The 18,868-nt window shown below is 46.3% G+C and overlaps 1 protein-coding gene across 1 annotated transcript in view; it reads left to right on the top strand.

The window, feature by feature from the left end:
* Positions 1-18,868, top strand: part of LOC119566266 — a 1,129,280-nt gene that overhangs the window by 275,146 nt on the left and 835,266 nt on the right. The window lies entirely within an intron of this gene.

The raw sequence follows: 18,868 nt of genomic DNA, 5'->3' as shown, positions 1-18,868 counted from the left end.
TGGTCTCTGCGTTGCAGCACACGTGGCACCGCTAGCAGCTTAGGGGTGCGAGGTCCTGGGCAGCCACAGTCAGTTCACTGGGTTTCCCCTTGAGCAGTCAGCACGGAGAGGAAGTGAAACACTCAGCAGCTGTATTTGAACCCGGTGGTTACTTCGGGTTCCTGGGACTTGAGTGGGAAGTTTTGTGACAGAAGGGTCAGGAAACACAGCCTCAGGGGATTGTGGGATAGTGCTGGAGGACTCTCTGTGCATGAATCTGGTGACCCAGGCTTGAGCTGTATCCAGACTGCAAAACAACTGGGTTTGGGTCCATGGCACAGCAGGACTCAGGCTTGGACCCATATGCAACCTAGGGTGCCTGGGGCAGCCCACGCTGGAAATGCCGAGGTCAGGGCAGGCTACAAAAGGGAGAACAGATACTCCCCAAACTGGTGGTTAACACTGAAATTAGATTCACCAACCGGTCACAAACTGTGCTCCTGATCCCCCACACTGGTTATCAAGATGCTAAAAAAGAAATCACACAGCTCCCTTTACTGCATTCCAGTTCTCTGGCTCCCAATCAGCACCGAGGTCCAGTACAGGGAGAAGTTATTTAAAAAGCACTGCTCACTATACAAAATGTTGTTCTGAACCCCAAAGGGTCAGCCACATTACCAGGTCAATATTAGGTTGGATCTTACCCAAAATACCATCCTGCCAGCCAATCCTTATTGTCTAAAAGTAAAGGTTTATTATAAAGAAAAAAGAAAGAACAAGAAGAGAGTTGTTAAATGGCAAAGCACTCAGATACATAGAGTCATACATAGTCCATATCTCAGGTTGTTAGCAGTATTGGTGAGTTTGCTGGCTTGAAAGTTCCTCTGGACACATCCACAGCTTGGGTGGGTCATTCAGCCCTTTGTTCACAGCTTCTTTTGTAGAGAAGTTACTCCAGAAGTAGGAATGAGGACTGAAGACAAAATGGAGCTGCCTTTTATCTTCTTCTTGCCATGTGGCTGGTACTTCCTTTGTCCCAAATACAAGCTCACAGCACACGACATGGAAAAGCCTGAGAGTTCTCTGTCCACTGGCCTGCCCCTACATGTCTTGCTGACTCATAAGGTGTAGTCCCTAGCTTTTCAATGGGTTCATTGTACAGCTGATGACCCTTGATGGGCCATCGAACAAGCTAGGCAGTGCTGACGCCTACCTGTCTGGGGTGTCACTCAGAAACACAGTACAAGTTTGGAAATACAGATATACCCTACATAATTATAACTCACAATACAAAGGTGATACAAACATATAAACAAGATCATCATACCTGGCAAATCATAACATTTTCACTGACACCTTACACAGCATATGTCATAAACATACAGCTAAGGGTAGCATAAAATCCCTCCTGAGCAGCTGTACTGAATCTTTACCTGTAAGGGGTTAAGAAGCTCAAATAATCTGGTTGGCACCTGACCAAAAGGACCAATAAGGAAAGTAGATACTTTCAAATTTGGGGTGGGGGGCGGGGTTGTTTGTTCTCTCTTTGTTGTTCCCTCTCTGGACGGAGAGAGAGACCAGGCAGGAAAAACATCTCCTGAAAACATACCTGAAATGAGCATTTAAGTTGACAAAAATTGTAAGTAAGAGCAAGGAAATGTGTTAGATTATCTTTTGTTTTAGCTTGTGAATTTTCCCTATGCTAAGAGGGAGTTTTATTCCTGTTTTTTTGTAACTTTGAAGCTGAGCCTAGAGGGGAATCCTCTGTGTTTTAAATCTTTTTATTACCCTCTAAGGTTACCTTCCATCCTGATTTTTGCAGGAGTGATTCTTTTACTTTTTCTTTAAATAAAGTTCTTCCTTTAAGAACCTGATTGATTTTCAGTGTCCTAGAGACAAAGGGTCTGGTCGGTACTCACACTATTCTCAAGCCTCTCCAGGAAAGGGGTGAAGGGGCTTGGGGGAATATTTTGGGGAACTAGGGACTCAAGTGATCCTTTTCCTGAATTTTTGTCTAAATCACTTGGTGGTGGCAGCAATACCATCCAAGGACAAGGAAAGGATTTGTGCCTTGGGGAAGTTTTTAACCTGAGCTGGTAGAAATAAGCTTAGGGGATCTTTCATGTGGGTCCCCACATCTGTACCCCGGAGTTCAGAGTGGGGCGGGAACCCTGACAGAATATCTGGCACGATTCATTGCAATTTTATAATATTGGTATTAATGATAATATAAAGTGTCTCACAATTCCATACAGCGTCACACCACAGCCCCGGGCAGATCTGCAGACCTGCGTCTGTCAGGTCTTTCTGTCCTGAGTCTGAAAGATTTGTGTGTGCATGGGGGGGCTTAACCAAAGTCTGAGCCTGGGTTTACTTTGCAGTGTCGGCACACACGTATAGTCCAAGGCTTATCCCTGACCTGTCCTGCTAATGAAAGCATATGGAACAAGAGAATTAACATGCCCCTGAATGGGCAACACAAATGCATGTGTCTCAACACAATGAAATGGTCCAATAAATGACAATGCTGTGGCCAAGGTTTCCAAAAGTGACTAGTGATTTTGGGTGCCCAACTTGAAATCCCTTGAAAGGGCCCAATTTTCAGAGGGCAGATGTTCAGCATTGTCTGAAAATCAGGTCCCTTTAGGGCAGTGGTTCTCAAACAGGGGTACGTGTACCCCTGGGGGTACATAGAGGTTTTCCAGAGGGTATGTCAGCTCATCTAGATATTTGCCTAGTTTTACAACGGGCTATGTAAAAAGCACTAGTGAAGTCAGTACAAACTAAAATTTCATACAGGCAATGACTTGTTTATACTGCTCTATATGCTATATACTGAAATGTAAGTACAATATTTGTATTCCAATTGATTTATTTTATAATTATGTAGTAAATATGAGAAAGTAGCAATTTGTCAGTAATCGCGTATTGTGACACTTTTGTATTTTTATGTCTGATTTTGTAAGCAAGTAGTTTTGAAGTGAGGTGAATCTTGGGGGTACAGAAGACAAATCAGACTCCTGAAAGGGGTTCAGTCATCAGGAACAGTTGAGAGCCACTGCTGTACGGTGTCTCACATTGGGCTCCTGAAACCTCAGGCACGGCAAATCACTAGTCACTTTGGAAAGCTTTACCATTATTATTTAATAAGAAAGCTCATAAATGCAATGTGTGTCCTTGCTAATCTTATATGGATCTTATCACCATAGTATTCAAGCACCTTACAACCATTAATAGATTTGTTTTCACTTTTTAGCCTGAGTGGACAGCCAGTATTAGGAGCCAGGTTGGTTGTTTCCATTAGGAGGAGAAACTGATGATGGAGTCAGGTGTTTCTTTGGTGCAATCCTGTTTATTAACCAAGAATGAACAAAGTCCTGTCTCTCAGGACACAGCAGGATCACACAGTAGGAGCGAGTTTCCTTGCTCACAGTTCCAAGCCTGCCTTTCCTGCAATGCTCACCAAAAAAAGCTTCCTCTCAGGACCGTGCTATGAGTGCTTCTCCACCTGTCTCTTGGTTTTCTGCTTGCTTTCTTACTGTGCCTCTCTCTCTCACACACACACACACCTCCAACAAGTCACCACTCTAGTCCCTGTGTTTAACAAGCAGTCCCAGGTAACACCCTCAGACCAGAAGACTTAGTTTCTGATTAACCTTCCCATGTGGCCAATAAATTGCCGGTGGTTCCCCATTGTTTCCAGCTACCTGTTCACAAAGAGACATTTCATTATTAATGCCATTCAATTTGAATAGAAGGTGGTGAGAAACCCCCCACCACCAGTGTCAAGGTTCCTTCCCCACTCTGAACTCTAGGGTACAGATGTGGGGACCTACATGAAAACCTCCTAAGCTTACTTTACCAGCTTAGGTTAAAACTTCCCTAAGGTACAAACTATTTTACCTTTTGCCCTTGTATTTTATCGCTGCCACCACCAAACGTCTATCAGATATATAACTGGGAAAGAGCCCGTTTGGAAACATCTTTCCCCCCAAAATCCTCCCAACCCCTACACCCCCTTTCCTGGGGAAGGTTTGATAAAAATCCTCACCAATTTTCATAGGTGAACACAGACCCAAACCCTTGGATCTTAAGAACAATGAAAAAACAATCAGAGATTCTTAAAAGAAGAATTTTAATAGAAGAAAAAGTAAAAGAATCATCTCTGTAAAATCAGGATGGTAAATACCTTACAGGGTAATTAGATTAAAAAAAATAGAGAATCCCTCTAGGCAAAACCTTAAGTTACAAAAAGACACAAAAACAGGAATATCCATTCCATTCAGCCCAGCTTATTTTCTCAACCATTTAAAGAAAACAGAATTTAACGCATATCTAGCTAGATTACTTACTAAGTTCTAAGACTCTATTCCTGTTCTGTTCCCAGCAAAAGCATCACCCAGACAGACACAGAGCCTTTGTCCCCCCCCCCCCCCCCCCCCCCCCCCCGCCCCAGCTTTGAAAGTATTTTGTCTCCTCATTGGTCATTTTGGTCAGGTGCCAGCGAGGTTATCCTAGCTTCTTAACCCTTTACAGGTGAAAGGGTTTTTCCTCTGGCCAGGAGGGATTTTAAAGGTGTGTACCCTTCCCTTTATATTTATGACACCCCCCCCAAATCACAGATAGTGTGAAACGCTGGCTGTAATTTCTTCCTGCAGCTCTAGGAGAGAACAGAGTTAATAAGACACATGCACCTCTAAATATACTACCAAGTATGTAAAGACTAACAATATTTTCTACATCTCAAGGACGATTTTAACCAGTTGATTCTGGGAAACTTTCACGGGAGAGTGCATCAGTCACTTTGTTAGAAGCTCCTGAGGTGTGTTGGATGTCGAAATCAAAATCTTGGAGAGCTAAACTCCACCGAATAAGTTTTTTGTTATTTTCCGTGGCGGTATGAAGTCACTGTAGGGCAGCATGGTCGGTTTGCAGGTGGAAACGCCATCCCCAAACATATGGGCGTAGCTTTTCCAGAGCATAGACAATGGCGTAACATTCTTTTTCACTGACTGACCAGTTGCTTTCCCTCTCAGACAGCTTCTTGCTGAGAAACACTACAGGGTGGAATTCTTGATCAGGTCCTTCCTGCATTAAAACTGCTCCCACACCACGCTCGGATGCATCTGTGGTTACTAGGAACAGTTTGTCAAAGTCTGGGGCCATTAGTACAGGGTCAGACATGAGCGTCACTTTAAGCTGGTTAAAGGCCTTCTGACACTCTTCGGTCCACTGAAGGGCATTTGGCTGTTTCTTTTTGGTTAGGTCTGTCAGTGGGGTGGCGATTTGGCTGTATTGCGGTACAAATCACCTGTAATAACTGGTCAAGCCTAAGAAGGATTGAACCTGTTTCTTTGACTTTGGGAGAGGCCACTTTTGGATAGCATCCACTTTGGCCTGTAGGGGGTTGATAGTTCCTTGACCTACCTGGTGTCCAAGGTAAGTCACTCTGTTTAGGCCTATTTGACACTTCTTAGCCTTAACAGTTAGTCCTGCCTCCCTTATGCGCTCAAAGACTTTTTGTAGATGTTCCAGGTGTTCTGCCCAGGAATCCGAAAATATGGTCACATCGTCAAGGTAGGCGACTGCATATTCTCCTAATCCTGCTAGGAGACCATCTACAAGTCTTTGGAAGGTGGCGGGAGCATTCCGCAGCCCGAAAGGGAGTACATTAAATTCACACAGCCCAACATGGGTAGTGAAGGCTAACCTTTCCTTGGCAGATTCATCTAGCTGTCCTGCCAGTACCCCTTGGTTAAGTCCAAGGTAGAGATGAACTGGGCCCGTCCCAGTTTCTCTAATAGTTCATCTGTGCGTGGCATTGGATAGTTGTCTGGGCGAGTTACAGCATTTAGCTTATGATAGTCCACGCAAAAATGTATCTCCCCATCTGGTTTTGGAACTAGAACCACTGGAGATGCCCATGCACTGCCAGAGGGGTGGATTACCCCTATTTGTAACATATCCTGGATCTCCCATTCTATAGCAGTTTTAGCTTGAGGACACACCCGGTAAGGTTGGACTTTAATTGGGTAAGCATTACCTGTGTCAATGGAGTGGTATGCCCGTTCAGTCAGTCTGGGGTGGCTGAGAACGTCAGCACGTAGCTAGTGCACAGCTCCTGGATCTGCTGTCACTGCATTCGCCCAAGGGTCATGGAGAGGTTCACCTCTTCTACGCCACCAGCACTTTTCCCTTGGTAGTAGACACCTTCAGGCCACTCAGCGTCATCTCCTCCCTGGGCTGTAAACTGACAAACCTTTAATTCTCTGGAATAAAAGGGCTTTAGAGAATTAATATGGTTTTCCTTAGGCTTTCGGTTGGAGGTGGGGAATGCTATGAGATAATTAACAGCTCCCAGGCGCTCCTGGACCGTGAATGGCCCTTCCCACGATGCTTCCATTTTATGGGCCTGGAGCACCTTTAAGACCATGACCTGGTCTCCTACTTTGAAGGAACGCTCTCTGGCATGTTTATCATACCAGGCTTTTTGCTCTTTTTGAGCATCCTGTAGGTTTTCTTTAGCAAGGGCTAGAGAGGTTCGGAGGGTGTTTTGTAGGTTGGTTACAAAGTCCAGAATGTTAGTTCCTGGAGAAGGTGTAAATCCCTCCCATTGCTACTTCACCAACTGTAATGGCCCCTTAACCTTGCAGCCATATACAAGTTCAAATGGGGAAAACCCTAAACTGGGATGTGGTACAGCTCTGTAGGCAAAGAGCAACTGCTGCAACACTAGGTCCCAATCATTGGAGTGCTCATTTACGAATTTATATATCATGGCCCCCACAGTTCCATTAAATTTCTCCACCATGCGATTTGTTTGATGGTGTTAAGCAATGGCAACCAAGTGATTTACCCCATGAGCTTCCCAAAGGCTTTCCATAGTTCCTGCCAGGAAATTAGTTCCTGCATCTGTGAGGATGTCGGAGGGCCAACCTACCCTGGCAAAAATGTCTGCTAGTGCCTGGCACACACTTTTAGCCCTGGTGTTGCTTAGAGCTATTGCTTCCGGCCATCGGGTGGCAAAATCCATGAAAGTCAGTATGCACTGCTTTCCTCTGGGTGTCTTTTTCGGAAAAGGACCCAGAATATCCACAGCTACTCGCTGAAATGGAACTTCAATGATGGGGAGTGGATGGAGAGGGGCTTTGACCTGGTCTTGGGGTTTTCCTACTTTTTGGCATACCTCACAAGACCGGACATAGGTAGAAACATCCTTGCCCATTCCCTCCCAGTGGAATGACCCCCCTAAATGGTCTTTGGTCCTGTTCACCCCAGCATGGCCACTAGGATGATCGTGGGCTAAGCTCAAGAGCTTGGCCCGGTATTTAGTTGGAACTACCAACTGTCTCTGAGGATGCCAGTCTTCCTGGTGTCCACTCAAAAGAGTTTCCTTGTATAAAAGTCCTCTTTCTGCAACAAACCTGGATCGATTAGAAGAGCTGAGAGGTGGTGGCTTGCTCCGTGCCACCGTCCAAGCTCTCTGGAGTCTTTCATCTGCTTCCTGTTTGGTCTGGAACTGTTCCCTTGATGCTGGAGACATCAGTTCCTCATTGGATTGTGGATTTATGCTTGGTCCTCTGGAAGCGATGTAGGGGATGGGGCTCTTTCCGTTGACTGTGAACCTCTCTCCGCTGGTGCACTATGTTGGGGTTCAGGCTCTGGCTGAGCCTCTTGTGTAGGGTTATCGGCTGCTACCGGTTCAGGTTCGGTGGGGCCCTCTTGTGTTGGGGTTGCAAGTACTGGGTTCAGTGCTGGCAATGGGTCTGGTGCTAGTTGTTCCTCTGGTTCCGGTTCTGGGACTGGCTCATCTGGGTCTCTGGGACTGGATCCACTACTGCTGTTACAGACATTGGCCTGGGGTCCGGGTCCATCGCCTCTGACCGGGTCCTGGTAGAAGTTTCCGGAACAGAGCTAGGCATGACAGCTTGTTTAGCCTGGCTGCGGGTGACCATTCCCACCCTCTTGGCTAGCTTCACATGATTGGCCAAATCTTCCCCCACCAGCATGGGGATGGGATAATCATCATAGACTGCAAAAGTCCAAGTTCCTGACCAGCCCTGGTACTGGACAGGCAACTTGGCTGTAGGCAAATTGAAAGAGTTTGACTTGAAGGGTTGAATCGTCACTTGATCTCTGGGTTGATTAAATTGGGGTCCACTAAGGAAGCATGGATAGCTGACACTTGTGCTCCGGTGTCCTTCCACGCGGTGACCTTCTTCCTGCCCACACTCACAGTTTCCCTCCGCTCTGAGGGTATCTGGGAGGTATCTGGGCCTGAGGACCTCTGGTGTGATTCCGGTGCAATGAACCGTAATCTGTTGGGGTTCTTGGGGCAGTTGGCCTTTACATGCCCTGGCTCGTTACATTTAAAACATTGTCCAGCTGACGGGTCACTGGGGCGAGGTGGGTTGCTGGAGAACAGTGTGGCGGGACGATAAGGTGTCTGGAGGGTTCATTGGGGAGTAGTTGGGGCCTTGGGCTGCCCCCAGTAGCAGGGTGTGGTCTGAGGTTGTCTCTTCTGGTATCCGCTCCAACTGCGACCAGTTTTTTTTTTTCTGCCACCTCCACCCATTTGGCTCCAATCGCCCGCACCTCGATTACAGTTTTCGGCTTCCCTTCTAGGATGTATCTTTCTATTTCCTCAGGAACACCCTCTAAGAACTGCTCCATTTGCATTCGGAAGGGCCAATCTTCTGGAGATTTAACACTTGCTCCCGATATCCAGGCATCCCAATGTTTCACAATGTATTAGGCATGTCGGGTAAATGACACGTCTGGTTTCCACCTTAGGGCTCTGAACCGCCGACGGGAATGCTCGGGTGTTAGCCCCATTCTGACTCTCGCCTTGGTTTTAAACAGTTCATACTTGTTCATGTGTTTCTTAGGCATTTCAGCCGCCACCTCAGCTAAGGATCCACTGAGCTGCGGCCTCAGCTCTACCATGTATTGGTAGGGAGATGCTGTACCCAAGGCAGGCCCTTTCGAAGTTTTCTAAGAAGGCCTCGGTATCATCGCCTGCCTTGTAGGTGGGAAACTTTCTGGGATGGGAAGTGGTACCTGGAGAAGGATTGCTACGGTTTGTTGGTATATTCTGCTGAGCCTTTGCCTTCTCCATCTTCAGTGCATGCTTCCTCTCTTTTTCCTTCTCCTCCAGTTCTTTGGCCCTTGCCTCCATAGCTCTCCTGTGGGCAGACTCTTGGTTCTTTTCTACCTCCATAGCTCTCCTGTGGGCAGCCTCTTGGTTTTTTCTGCCTCTTTTGCTGCCTCCATTTCTTTGTCCTTTGCCTCCATTTCTCTCCTGTGGGCAGCTTCTAGGGCTTGTTCTGCCTCTTTCGCTGCCTCCAGTCTGGCTAACTCCAATTTGTGTTGTGTCTTGGTTTCTTTCATCTTTGGCTCTCTGTTTTTAACTAACTTTACACCCGAGAGTTAGAAATAAAACAAACAAACAAACAAAAAAAACTTGGCTTGTAAAATTTTGCTGTGCTGTAATATGATACCTATATTCTCTGATAGTGATTGTCAGCCTACAGAAAAATCCTAAAAAACCCCAAAACACTAACACCTTTGTCTCCAGGCAAATAGACAGAAAACCCCTCTAGTTGCTCTTAGGTACAAAAAAAACTTCTTCAGGTCTGTGAAGACTTGTGAATTTCCCTACAAGGAGGTTAACTACCCTGCCTTTAGGTAGAGAAAACTCCAGCTCACAAAAGACAATTCCCTTTTGTCTCTGCTCTGGCCCCCAAGCAGAGGGGAAAAAAACTAACTGCTTTCAGCTTAAAACCTGCTTTCCAGCATCCCAAAGGGAAAAAAAAATATTTCCTTTTCAAATCTGTGCTTCTGGTTCAAAAAATCTCAAATTGATCTCAAAATGATTTCAAGTTAATCCCACCGCTCTGCCACCATGTCAAGGTTGCTTCCCCACTCTGAACTCTAGGGTACAGATGTGGGGACCTACATGAAAACCTCCTAAGCTTACTTTTACTAGCTTAGGTTAAAACTTCCCCAAGGTACAAACTATTTTACCTTCTGCCCTTCTACTTTATCGCTGCCACCACCAAACGTCTATCAGATATATAACTGGGAAAGAGCCCGTTTGGAAACATCTTTCCCCCCAAAATCCTCCCAACCCCTACACCCCCTTTCCTGGGGAAGGTTTGATAAAAAATCCTCACCAATTTGCATAGTGAACACAGACCCAAACCCTTGGATCTTAAGAACAATGAAAAAACAATCAGATTCTTAAAAGAAGAATTTTAATAGAAGAAAAAGTAAAAGAATCATCTCTGTAAAATCAGGATGGTAAATACCTTTCAGGGTAATTAGATTCAAAACATAGAGAATCCCTCTAGGCAAAACCTTAAGTTACAAAAAGACACAAAAACAGGAATATCCATTCCATTCAGCCCAGCTTATTTTCTCAACCATTTAAAGAAAACAGAATTTAACGCATATCTAGCTAGATTACTTACTAAGTTCTAAGACTCTATTCCTGTTCTGTTCCTGGCAAAAGCATCACACAGACAGACACAGAGCCTTTGTTTCTCCCCCCGCCCCCGCCCCAGCTTTGAAAGTATTTTGTCTTCTCATTGGTCATTTTGGTCAGGTGCCAGCGAGGTTATCCTAGCTTCTTAACCCTTTACAGGTGAAAGGGTTTTTCCTCTGGCCAGGAGGGATTTTAAAGGTGTTTATCCTTCCCTTTATATTTATGACAATCAGCTTTAATGAACTTTGGGGCCCATGGCAGTCAGCAGCACCTTCCAGCATAGTAGTAGTTTATCCCTGCAGCACCCCTTGAGGTATGGAAGTACTATCCCCAATCTACGGAGGGGGAGTTGAGGCACAGGGTTCATTAACTGTCTTGCCTAAGCATGTCAGAGCAAGGAACAGAACCATAGGGCTCCCAGCTCCCAGGCTAGGGCCTTAGCTACTAGACCTTCCATCTCACCCTAAGAAAGTGGGGGAAGGCTCTCTCAGCTGAGGAATTTATGTGGAAGTCCTAGGTTTTTGTGTGATTGTGATCCATTCCTTCCCACCCATTAGGAAACAGCCACTGGGCAGGGAATATATTTCAGAATGACTTAAATACTTTGCTAATTAAGAAAGGGCTTAGAGGCCAAATAGAAACAGATGGTGCAGGTGGCCCCCCTACAATATAACAATGCCCCCTGTCTCTGACTTAATGGCTAGATGGGCTGGGGCTCCTGGAACGTCTGTCTGTGGTAACATGGCTGAGAATCTCTGGCCTAGAAAGAGTAGAACAGGCTTGAAGTTCACCTATGAGAGATTAGATAGCAAAGTAAAGTAAGGATCCCACTGCAAATCCCCAGGCAGCAGCACTTCTGAATTTTTGTCCCAATGGCTCCAATTGGTCAGGAAGTATAATGAGGTTGGGGCTTCCCTAATAGGGTTGGGTGTTCCTACCTGAAAGTGGCAGAATTGTTTTCCTCTAAATCAGTGGTTTTCAAACTGTGGTTGTGACCCACCACTGGGTCACGGAATATAAGGCACTGGGTCACGGCGTCTCTGGTCAGTACCGCCGACTGAGCCATTAAAAGTCCCCTTGGTGGTGCTGCCCGGCTAAGACAGGCTAGTCCCTGCCTCTTCTGACACCATGTTGTGCCCCGGAAATGGTCAGCAGCAGGTCTGGATCCTAGTCGGGGGGCCACAGGGCTCCGCATGCTGCCCCCATGCCAAGCACTGGCTCTGCACTTCCTGGCCAATGGGAGCTGGGGGGGGGGTGCCTGAGGGCAAGAGCTGTGTGGAGCCACTTGCGCACCTCCCCCTAGGAGCTGGACCTGCTCCTGGCCGCTTCCGGGGCAAAGTGCAGTCCACAGAGCTAGGAGTGGCCAACCCCTGATAGTTGGGATAAACAGACACTCCCAGAGCAGGGCCCTCCCTGTCCTCCCCAGCAGCATCCTGGGTGTTGGACTCCTCCCTCTGGCTTGGACTGAGCCACTAAAGAGTCATTTCCCAGTAAGACCCTGCAATCGGATCACTTGTTACTTTGAAAACATCACTTGATGGGCCAGTTTATTGTAACTTCTGCATTGCCATTGGCTGGATGAACAAGCCCTATAGTATAAAGCCCAAACTGTATCTGCCCTTCATGTAGCAGTTCCTGCCTTTGGACTTGCAGCCCTTTGAACTGTTTGGAGAGAAAGGTAAAGATTATGTGGTTTACTTTTAACAGTTCACTACCTTGTGTAAGGTTTTTTAAAATATGAATTGGTTTAAGAGAGTAACAGAAACGAGAGAGCCATGTATTAACTATGCTGTATATTCAATCACATCTGAGAGAGGATATTTATGCATGAGCATTATTATTTACCCTAAAAAAAGAATACTAAGGTGTTACCATTTTTGCCTGTTACTTTGGGGTATGCTCATTTATTAGGGTTACACTTCTGGGGGGAGCAGGGGGTTCTGTAATTCTATCAATGTACTGCTTGCGTCACTTGTATGTTCATGCGGAGCGCTACTTCTCCCTTCTGCAAGTCCCCTCCCAATGGCGCTACCCTGCAGGACCTCGATTCCCCAGGGCTGGGTTCCTCCAGCCCTAGAACTAGATGAACACACGCACACTAACAGAGCAAGTCTGAGTGGACCGGGTCAATCAGCTCTCTCAAGCTGACCCCTGTATATGTCTCTGTACTCAGTGGGCTGGGTCAAGCAGCACCTTCAAGCTGCCACCCTTATATGCCCCTGGTCTCACTGGGCTGGGTCAAGCAGCACTTTCAAGCTGCCACTGTTATATGCTGTCATAAATATAAAGGGAAGGGTAAACCCCTTTAAAATCCCTCTTGGCCAGAGGAAAAATCCTCTCACCTGTAAAGGGTTAAGAAGCTAAAGGCAACCTCGCTGGCACCTGACCAAAATGATCAATGAGGAGACAAGATACTTTCAGAAGCTGGGAGGAGGGAGAAAAACAAAGGATCTGTGTCTGTCTGTGTGATGCTTTTGCCGGGGACAGAACAGGAATGGAGTCTTAGAACTTAGTAAGTAATCTAGCTAGGTATGTGTTAGATTATGATTTCTTTAAATGGCTGAGAAAATAGCTGTGCTGAATAGAATGACTATTCCTGTCTGTGTGTCTTTTTTGTAACTTAAGGTTTTGCCTAGAGGGATTCTCTATGTTTTGAATCTAATTACCCTGTAAGGTATTCACCATCCTGATTTTACAGAGGTGATTCTTTTTTACTTCTATTAAAAGTCTTCTTGTAAGGAAACTGAATGCTTTTTCATTGTTATAAGATCCAAGGGTTTGGGTCTGTGGTCACCTATGCAAATTGGTGAGGATTTTTACCAAACCTTCCCCAGGAAGTGGGGTGCAAGGGTTGGGAGGATTTTGGGGGGAAAGACGTTTCCAAACTATGTTTTTTCAGGAACCCAGATAAAGTTTGGTGGTGGCAGTGGAAGTCCAAGGGTAAAATAGTTTGTACCTTGGGGAAGTTTTAACCTAAGCTAGTAAAAGTAAGCTTAGGAGGTTTTCATGCAGGTTCCCACATCTGTACCCTAGAGTTCAGAGTGGGGAAGGAACCTTGACATATGCCACATGTTCAGCATGTCCGTATCCCCACTTTCACATTACAATTGTTCTGGTAGTAACCCACTTGATGAGCAAACCCCACAGTATTTTTGGGCACTACAGGGATCTTTAGCTTAGGTAAAAGAAGCATTGCTGCAGAGTAAATGGGGAAGCTAAAAACACAAAAGAGTAAAGTTCAGAGAGAGAGCGAGAAGCAACCAGCTTAACCATAAAAGTTATTTATTGAATAATAGTAATAACTACACAAGGAGGGCTAAACAAACATAACAGTTACATTACTAAAGGTTAATACCTGAGGTAGAGAAGAAAACAGAGAGAGGGATCTCACCCACTCCTTGAGGCTTGAACTGGTTGGGGTTCCCAGGTGATGGTGGTAGCTCAGGGTCCTGAGTGCTGGAGACAGGCAGAGCCCCCAGAACGATCAGTCGGGAGATGGAGTCCCAGTGGAACTGATGCAGAGTTTGGGTCCATGCATCAGAACACTTAGTAGAGTGTAGGTAGGGTTTTTTGTAGAGAAACAACAGTGGTTCAAGGGAGAACACTAGCTTTGTTTATGGGTAAACTGATGACTCAAGGGTTTTCTTTAGGCTAGACAATAGGAGCTGATCACTCTTGGCTATGGGTAGTGTTTTCTTCCAGGGAGCTTACAATGCAATTAGGCTGCTTGATATCCAAAATACTGAATCAAGGATTCATTACTAGAATTGATCTGATAACTGCTGAGCTGGGTGTGTGCAGGCATAGGTTCATTAACATCTGGAGCAGAGATCCCGCATGATGCAGTGCTTCCCTGCTTTTCTGGTCCCAGAGTTCAGTGCAGTTCTTGCCTTGGAATCTCTGTTCTCCATTCTGTATGCTAATGGAGATGCCTCCCTGTCCCATCTTTCATGCAGATGAGGCTAGGGGAGTTGTCTCTGTTTTCCATTCTGTATGCTAGTGGAGATGTCTTAATCTTGTCACCCTTGTCAGGAGGGGTCTAGGTGTGTCTCCCAATGCCCTTCACTGCTCTCTGCAAGTCTTTTCTCTGATCGGTTTTGGTTTAAGCAGAGACTGGTGGGGGGGGGCGTGTCTTTCATGAGTCAGACAGGCTGGATACTGCGCCCTGGTTCCCCAAGGACACAGAGCTGACTGGTATCAAAGGGTAAATCCGGTGAGGCTGGGGAATGGTCTTATCAGGGGAAGAGGCAGAAACCTCATTACCTGGGACTCAGAACTGGATTGGACAAAACACTGGGACCTAGAGGAAAACAGGGTTATAAGTAACAGCCAGCATGGTTTTGTCAAGAACAAATCATCCCTGCCCAACTTAATTTCCTTCTTTGCCAGGGTTACTGGCCTAGTGGACAGGGTGAAGCAGTCATGATTTATCTTGATTTTAGTAACCTTTTGACAGGGCCACATGCCAGTCTCATAAAGAAGCCAGGGAAATATGGTGTAGATTAAATTACTATAAAGTAGGGGCACAACTGGTTGAAAGACCATACTCAAAGGCTAGTTATCAATGGTTCAATGTCAAACTTAAAGGAACAATCTAGTGGGTTCCTACTGGGGTTTGTCCTACGTCCAGTGCTATTCAATATTTTCATTAATGATTGGATAATGGAGTGGGGAGTATGATTATAAAATGTGTAGATGACACCAAGCTGGGAGGGGTTGCAAGCACTTGTGAAGACAGGATCAGAAATAAAGTTGCCTTGATACATTAGAGACAGGGCTGGCTCTAGATTTTTTGCCACCCGAAGCAAAAAAAAAAAAAAAAGAAAGAAAGAAAAACCTCCGAGAGTGCAACTACCGAAGGAAAAAAAAAAAACACAACAAAACACCCGGAATGCCATCCCTGGAACTGTGCCGCCCCAAGCACGTGCTTGGTTTGCTGGTGCCTAGAGCCTTCCTGATTAGAAAATTGGTCTGAAATCAACAAGATAAAATTCAATAAAGATGAGTGCAAAATACTTCACTTAGGAAGGAAAAATCAAATGCACAAATATGAATTGGGAATAACTGGCTAGGCAGTAGCACTGCTGAAAAGGATCTGGGGGTTACAGTGGATCACAAACTGAACACGAGTCAACAATGTGATGCTAGTGTGAAAAAAAACTATTTATCATTCAGGGGTGCATTAACAGGAATGTTGTATGAAAGAAACAGGCAGTAATTGTCCCGCTCTACTCAGCACCAGTGAGGCCTCAGATTGAATATTGTGTCCTATTCCGGGCACCACATTTTAGGAAAGTTTTGGACACACTGGAGAGAGTTCAAAGAAGACCGACAAGAACGTCAAGAGATTTAGAAAATCTGAACTATGAGGCAAGGTTTAAAAAACTGGGCCTATTCAGCGGTGAGAAAAGAAGATTGCGGGGGTGGGGGAGGGGGAACCTGATAACAGTCTTCAAAGATGTTAAGGGTGGTTATAAAGCGGACGGGGATCAATTATTCTCCATGTCCACTGAAGGCAGGACAAGAAGCAATGGGCTTAAACTGCAGCAAGGGAGATTTTAGGTTAGATATTAGGAAAAACTTTCTAACTCTAAGGCTGGTTAAGCTCTGGAACAGGTTAGCCAGGGAGGTTGTGGAATCCCCAACTTTGGAGGTTCATAAGAACAGGTTGGACAAACACCTGTCAGGGATGGTCTAGGTTTGGCCCTGCCTCAGCGTGGGGGACGGACTAGGTCCCCTGAGGTCCCTTCCAGCCCTACATCTCTGTGATCACATCTGGGTTTTCAAAGGGAGTCAGTGGGAGGTGGGTATCTAACACCTTCACTCCCTGGAAATACCAGCCAACACCCATGATTTGTAGCAGTGTGACAGCAAAGGGAGCTAACATCTGGCACATGAAGGGTGTTAGCACCCAGCTCCCTTGCTAAGGGTGTTGTCTGGGTGAAAGCATTTCCCTTTCTCTGCCAGAGACAGCTCAGTGCTTGCTTCCTGTTGCAGAGCAGCTGCACAAAGGAGGGTAGAGGCCCAGGCTCACCTTCCAGGCCATGTGGTGCTTGGTGGGCAGATTTGGGTTTGGGGGTTCCCAGGTGTAAAGCCCAGAGGCTGGGGCTGGAAGAAGGCTCTGTGTGCTCAGCAGTGATCTGGCTGTGAGGGTGGAGTGAGATCACAGGAGGGTCCTGAGAACAGACAGAGCTCCAGGAGAGCTTCTGGATGACTTGGCAGTGGTGCCTGAGCTGAGGTTTCCGCAAGAGGGCATTGGCTGTGTGCAGTCTGTGACCAAACCAGTTACACTGAGAACAACCGACTGCATGTCACCAAATTCTGCTCCAAACATGAAACTGAGCTACCAGTCCTCAAACTCTGCAACCACTTGGCAAAGGGGTAATAGGATTGTCCTCAGTGTGTAACATTTTAAAGCCAAAATTAGGGCCTGGTTCAGCAAAACACTTAAACATGCCCTTAACTCTATCAATGAGATTATTCGTGTTCTCAAAGTTAAGCACATGCTTAAGAGTTCCGCTGAACTGGAGCTTGGAATTGGCGTGCCTATCCTGTAGCACCCCCTGCTGGCCCAGGGTGGCACTGTCATACCCTGCCACAATTTCACTTTCAAAGGTTCCCAGGAATAATCCACAGAGGTTTATGTCCATTAACAAACCCCCTTTCTGGGGACTAGTTTGTTAATGTACAATAAACCCAAAGTAAAGTTTCTTCCACCCCAGTTTGCCCCTGGGCACAGCCCCCGCTCCCTGAGGTCTGGCTGGCTCCCAGCCTCTCTCCCAGGCTGCGGTATCAGCCCTTGCCAGGCACTGCTCAGTCTCCGCCCTTGAGGTCAGGGGGTTACACACGTCCCATCCTTGGGCTTGTTTTTCTTGGACTCTCAGGGCTAGTGTGCACTGGCAACACTAAGCACTGCCGCAGCAGCGCTTTAACGTGGCTTGTGTAGTCATGGCAGAGCGCTGGGAGACAGCTCTGCCAGTGCGCAAAAAACCCCACCTCCACGAGGGGCATAGCTACCAGCGCTGGTGCACTGTTTACACTGGTGCTTTACAGGGCTGAAACTTGCTGCCTCAGGGGGGTGTTTTTTCACAACCCCGAGCGAGAAAGTTGCAGCACTGTAAAGTGCCGGTGTAGACGAGCCCTCAGGCCACCGCTCCTCCAGCAGCTGCACCAGCTGCTTCCTTCCTGAGCCTTTCCAGCAGCTCTCCTCACTCATCTGCCCCCCAATCCCGGCCACCTCATTGCATCTGCCTTTGAAAGGCCCAGGTGCCTTCCCGTAAGCCCATTTGGGCAGCAGCTGACCAATCCCAGGTGCCCAGGAACCTGTTCCCTCATAAAGGGGCCAGTGACCCTGTGAAAGGGCTTTAATGCACAGCTAATTTTCAGCGAAACCGTGATAAGAACATAGAAGATAAGAGCGGCCATTCTGGGTCAGACCAAAGGTCCATCCAGCCCAGCATCCTGTCCTCTGACAGTGGCCAATGCCAGTTGCTCCAGAGGGAACAAACAGAACAGGCAATCACTAAGTGATCCATCCCCTGTTGCCCATTCCCAGCTTCTGAAATTATAGTAAAGAACAGAATTCTCAGACACCTAGATGAAAATAATTTGTGGGGGAAGGGTCAACATGGTTTTTGTAAAGGGGAATCATGCCTCACCAATCTACTAGAATTCTTTGAGGGGGTCAACAAGCATGTGGACAAGGGGGATCCAGTGGATATAGTGTACTTAGATTTTCAGAAAGCCTTTGACAAGGTCCCTCACCAAAGGCTCTTAAGGAAAGTAAGCGGTTATGGGATAAGAGGAAAGGCCTCTCATGGATTGGTAACTGGTTAAAAGATAGGAAACAAAGGGTAGGAATAAATGGTCAGTTTTCAGAATGGAGAGAGGTAAATAGTGGTGTCCCCCAGGGATCTGTACTGGTACCAATCCTATTCAACATATTCATAAATGATCTGGAAAAAGGGTTAAACAGTGAGGTGCCAAAATTTGCAGATGATACAAAACTACTCAAGATAGTTAAGTCCCAAGCCGACTGCGAAGACCTACAAAAGGATCTCACAAAACTGGGTGATTGAGCAACAAAATGGCAGATGAAATTCAGTGTTGATGAATGCAAAGTAATGCACATTGGAAAACATAATCCTAGATGGACCTTTGGTCTGACCCAGTATGGCCATTCCTATGAATTCTAGTAGATTGGTGAGGCATGATTTCCCTTTAGAAAAAACATGTTGATTATTCCCCAACAAATTATTTTCATCTATGTGTCTGAGAATTCTGTTCTTTACTATAGTTTCAACCAGTTTGCCCAGTACTGAAGTCAGGCTTACCAGCCTGTAATTGCCAGGATTGCCTCCGGAGCCCTTTTTAAAAACTTGGCATCACATATGCCATCCTCCA

Source organism: Chelonia mydas, chromosome 6 (genome assembly GCF_015237465.2).
Source record: "Chelonia mydas isolate rCheMyd1 chromosome 6, rCheMyd1.pri.v2, whole genome shotgun sequence".
NCBI classification, from domain to species: Eukaryota; Metazoa; Chordata; order Testudines; family Cheloniidae; genus Chelonia; species Chelonia mydas.
This window is presented reverse-complemented; position numbering and strand designations above follow the sequence as displayed.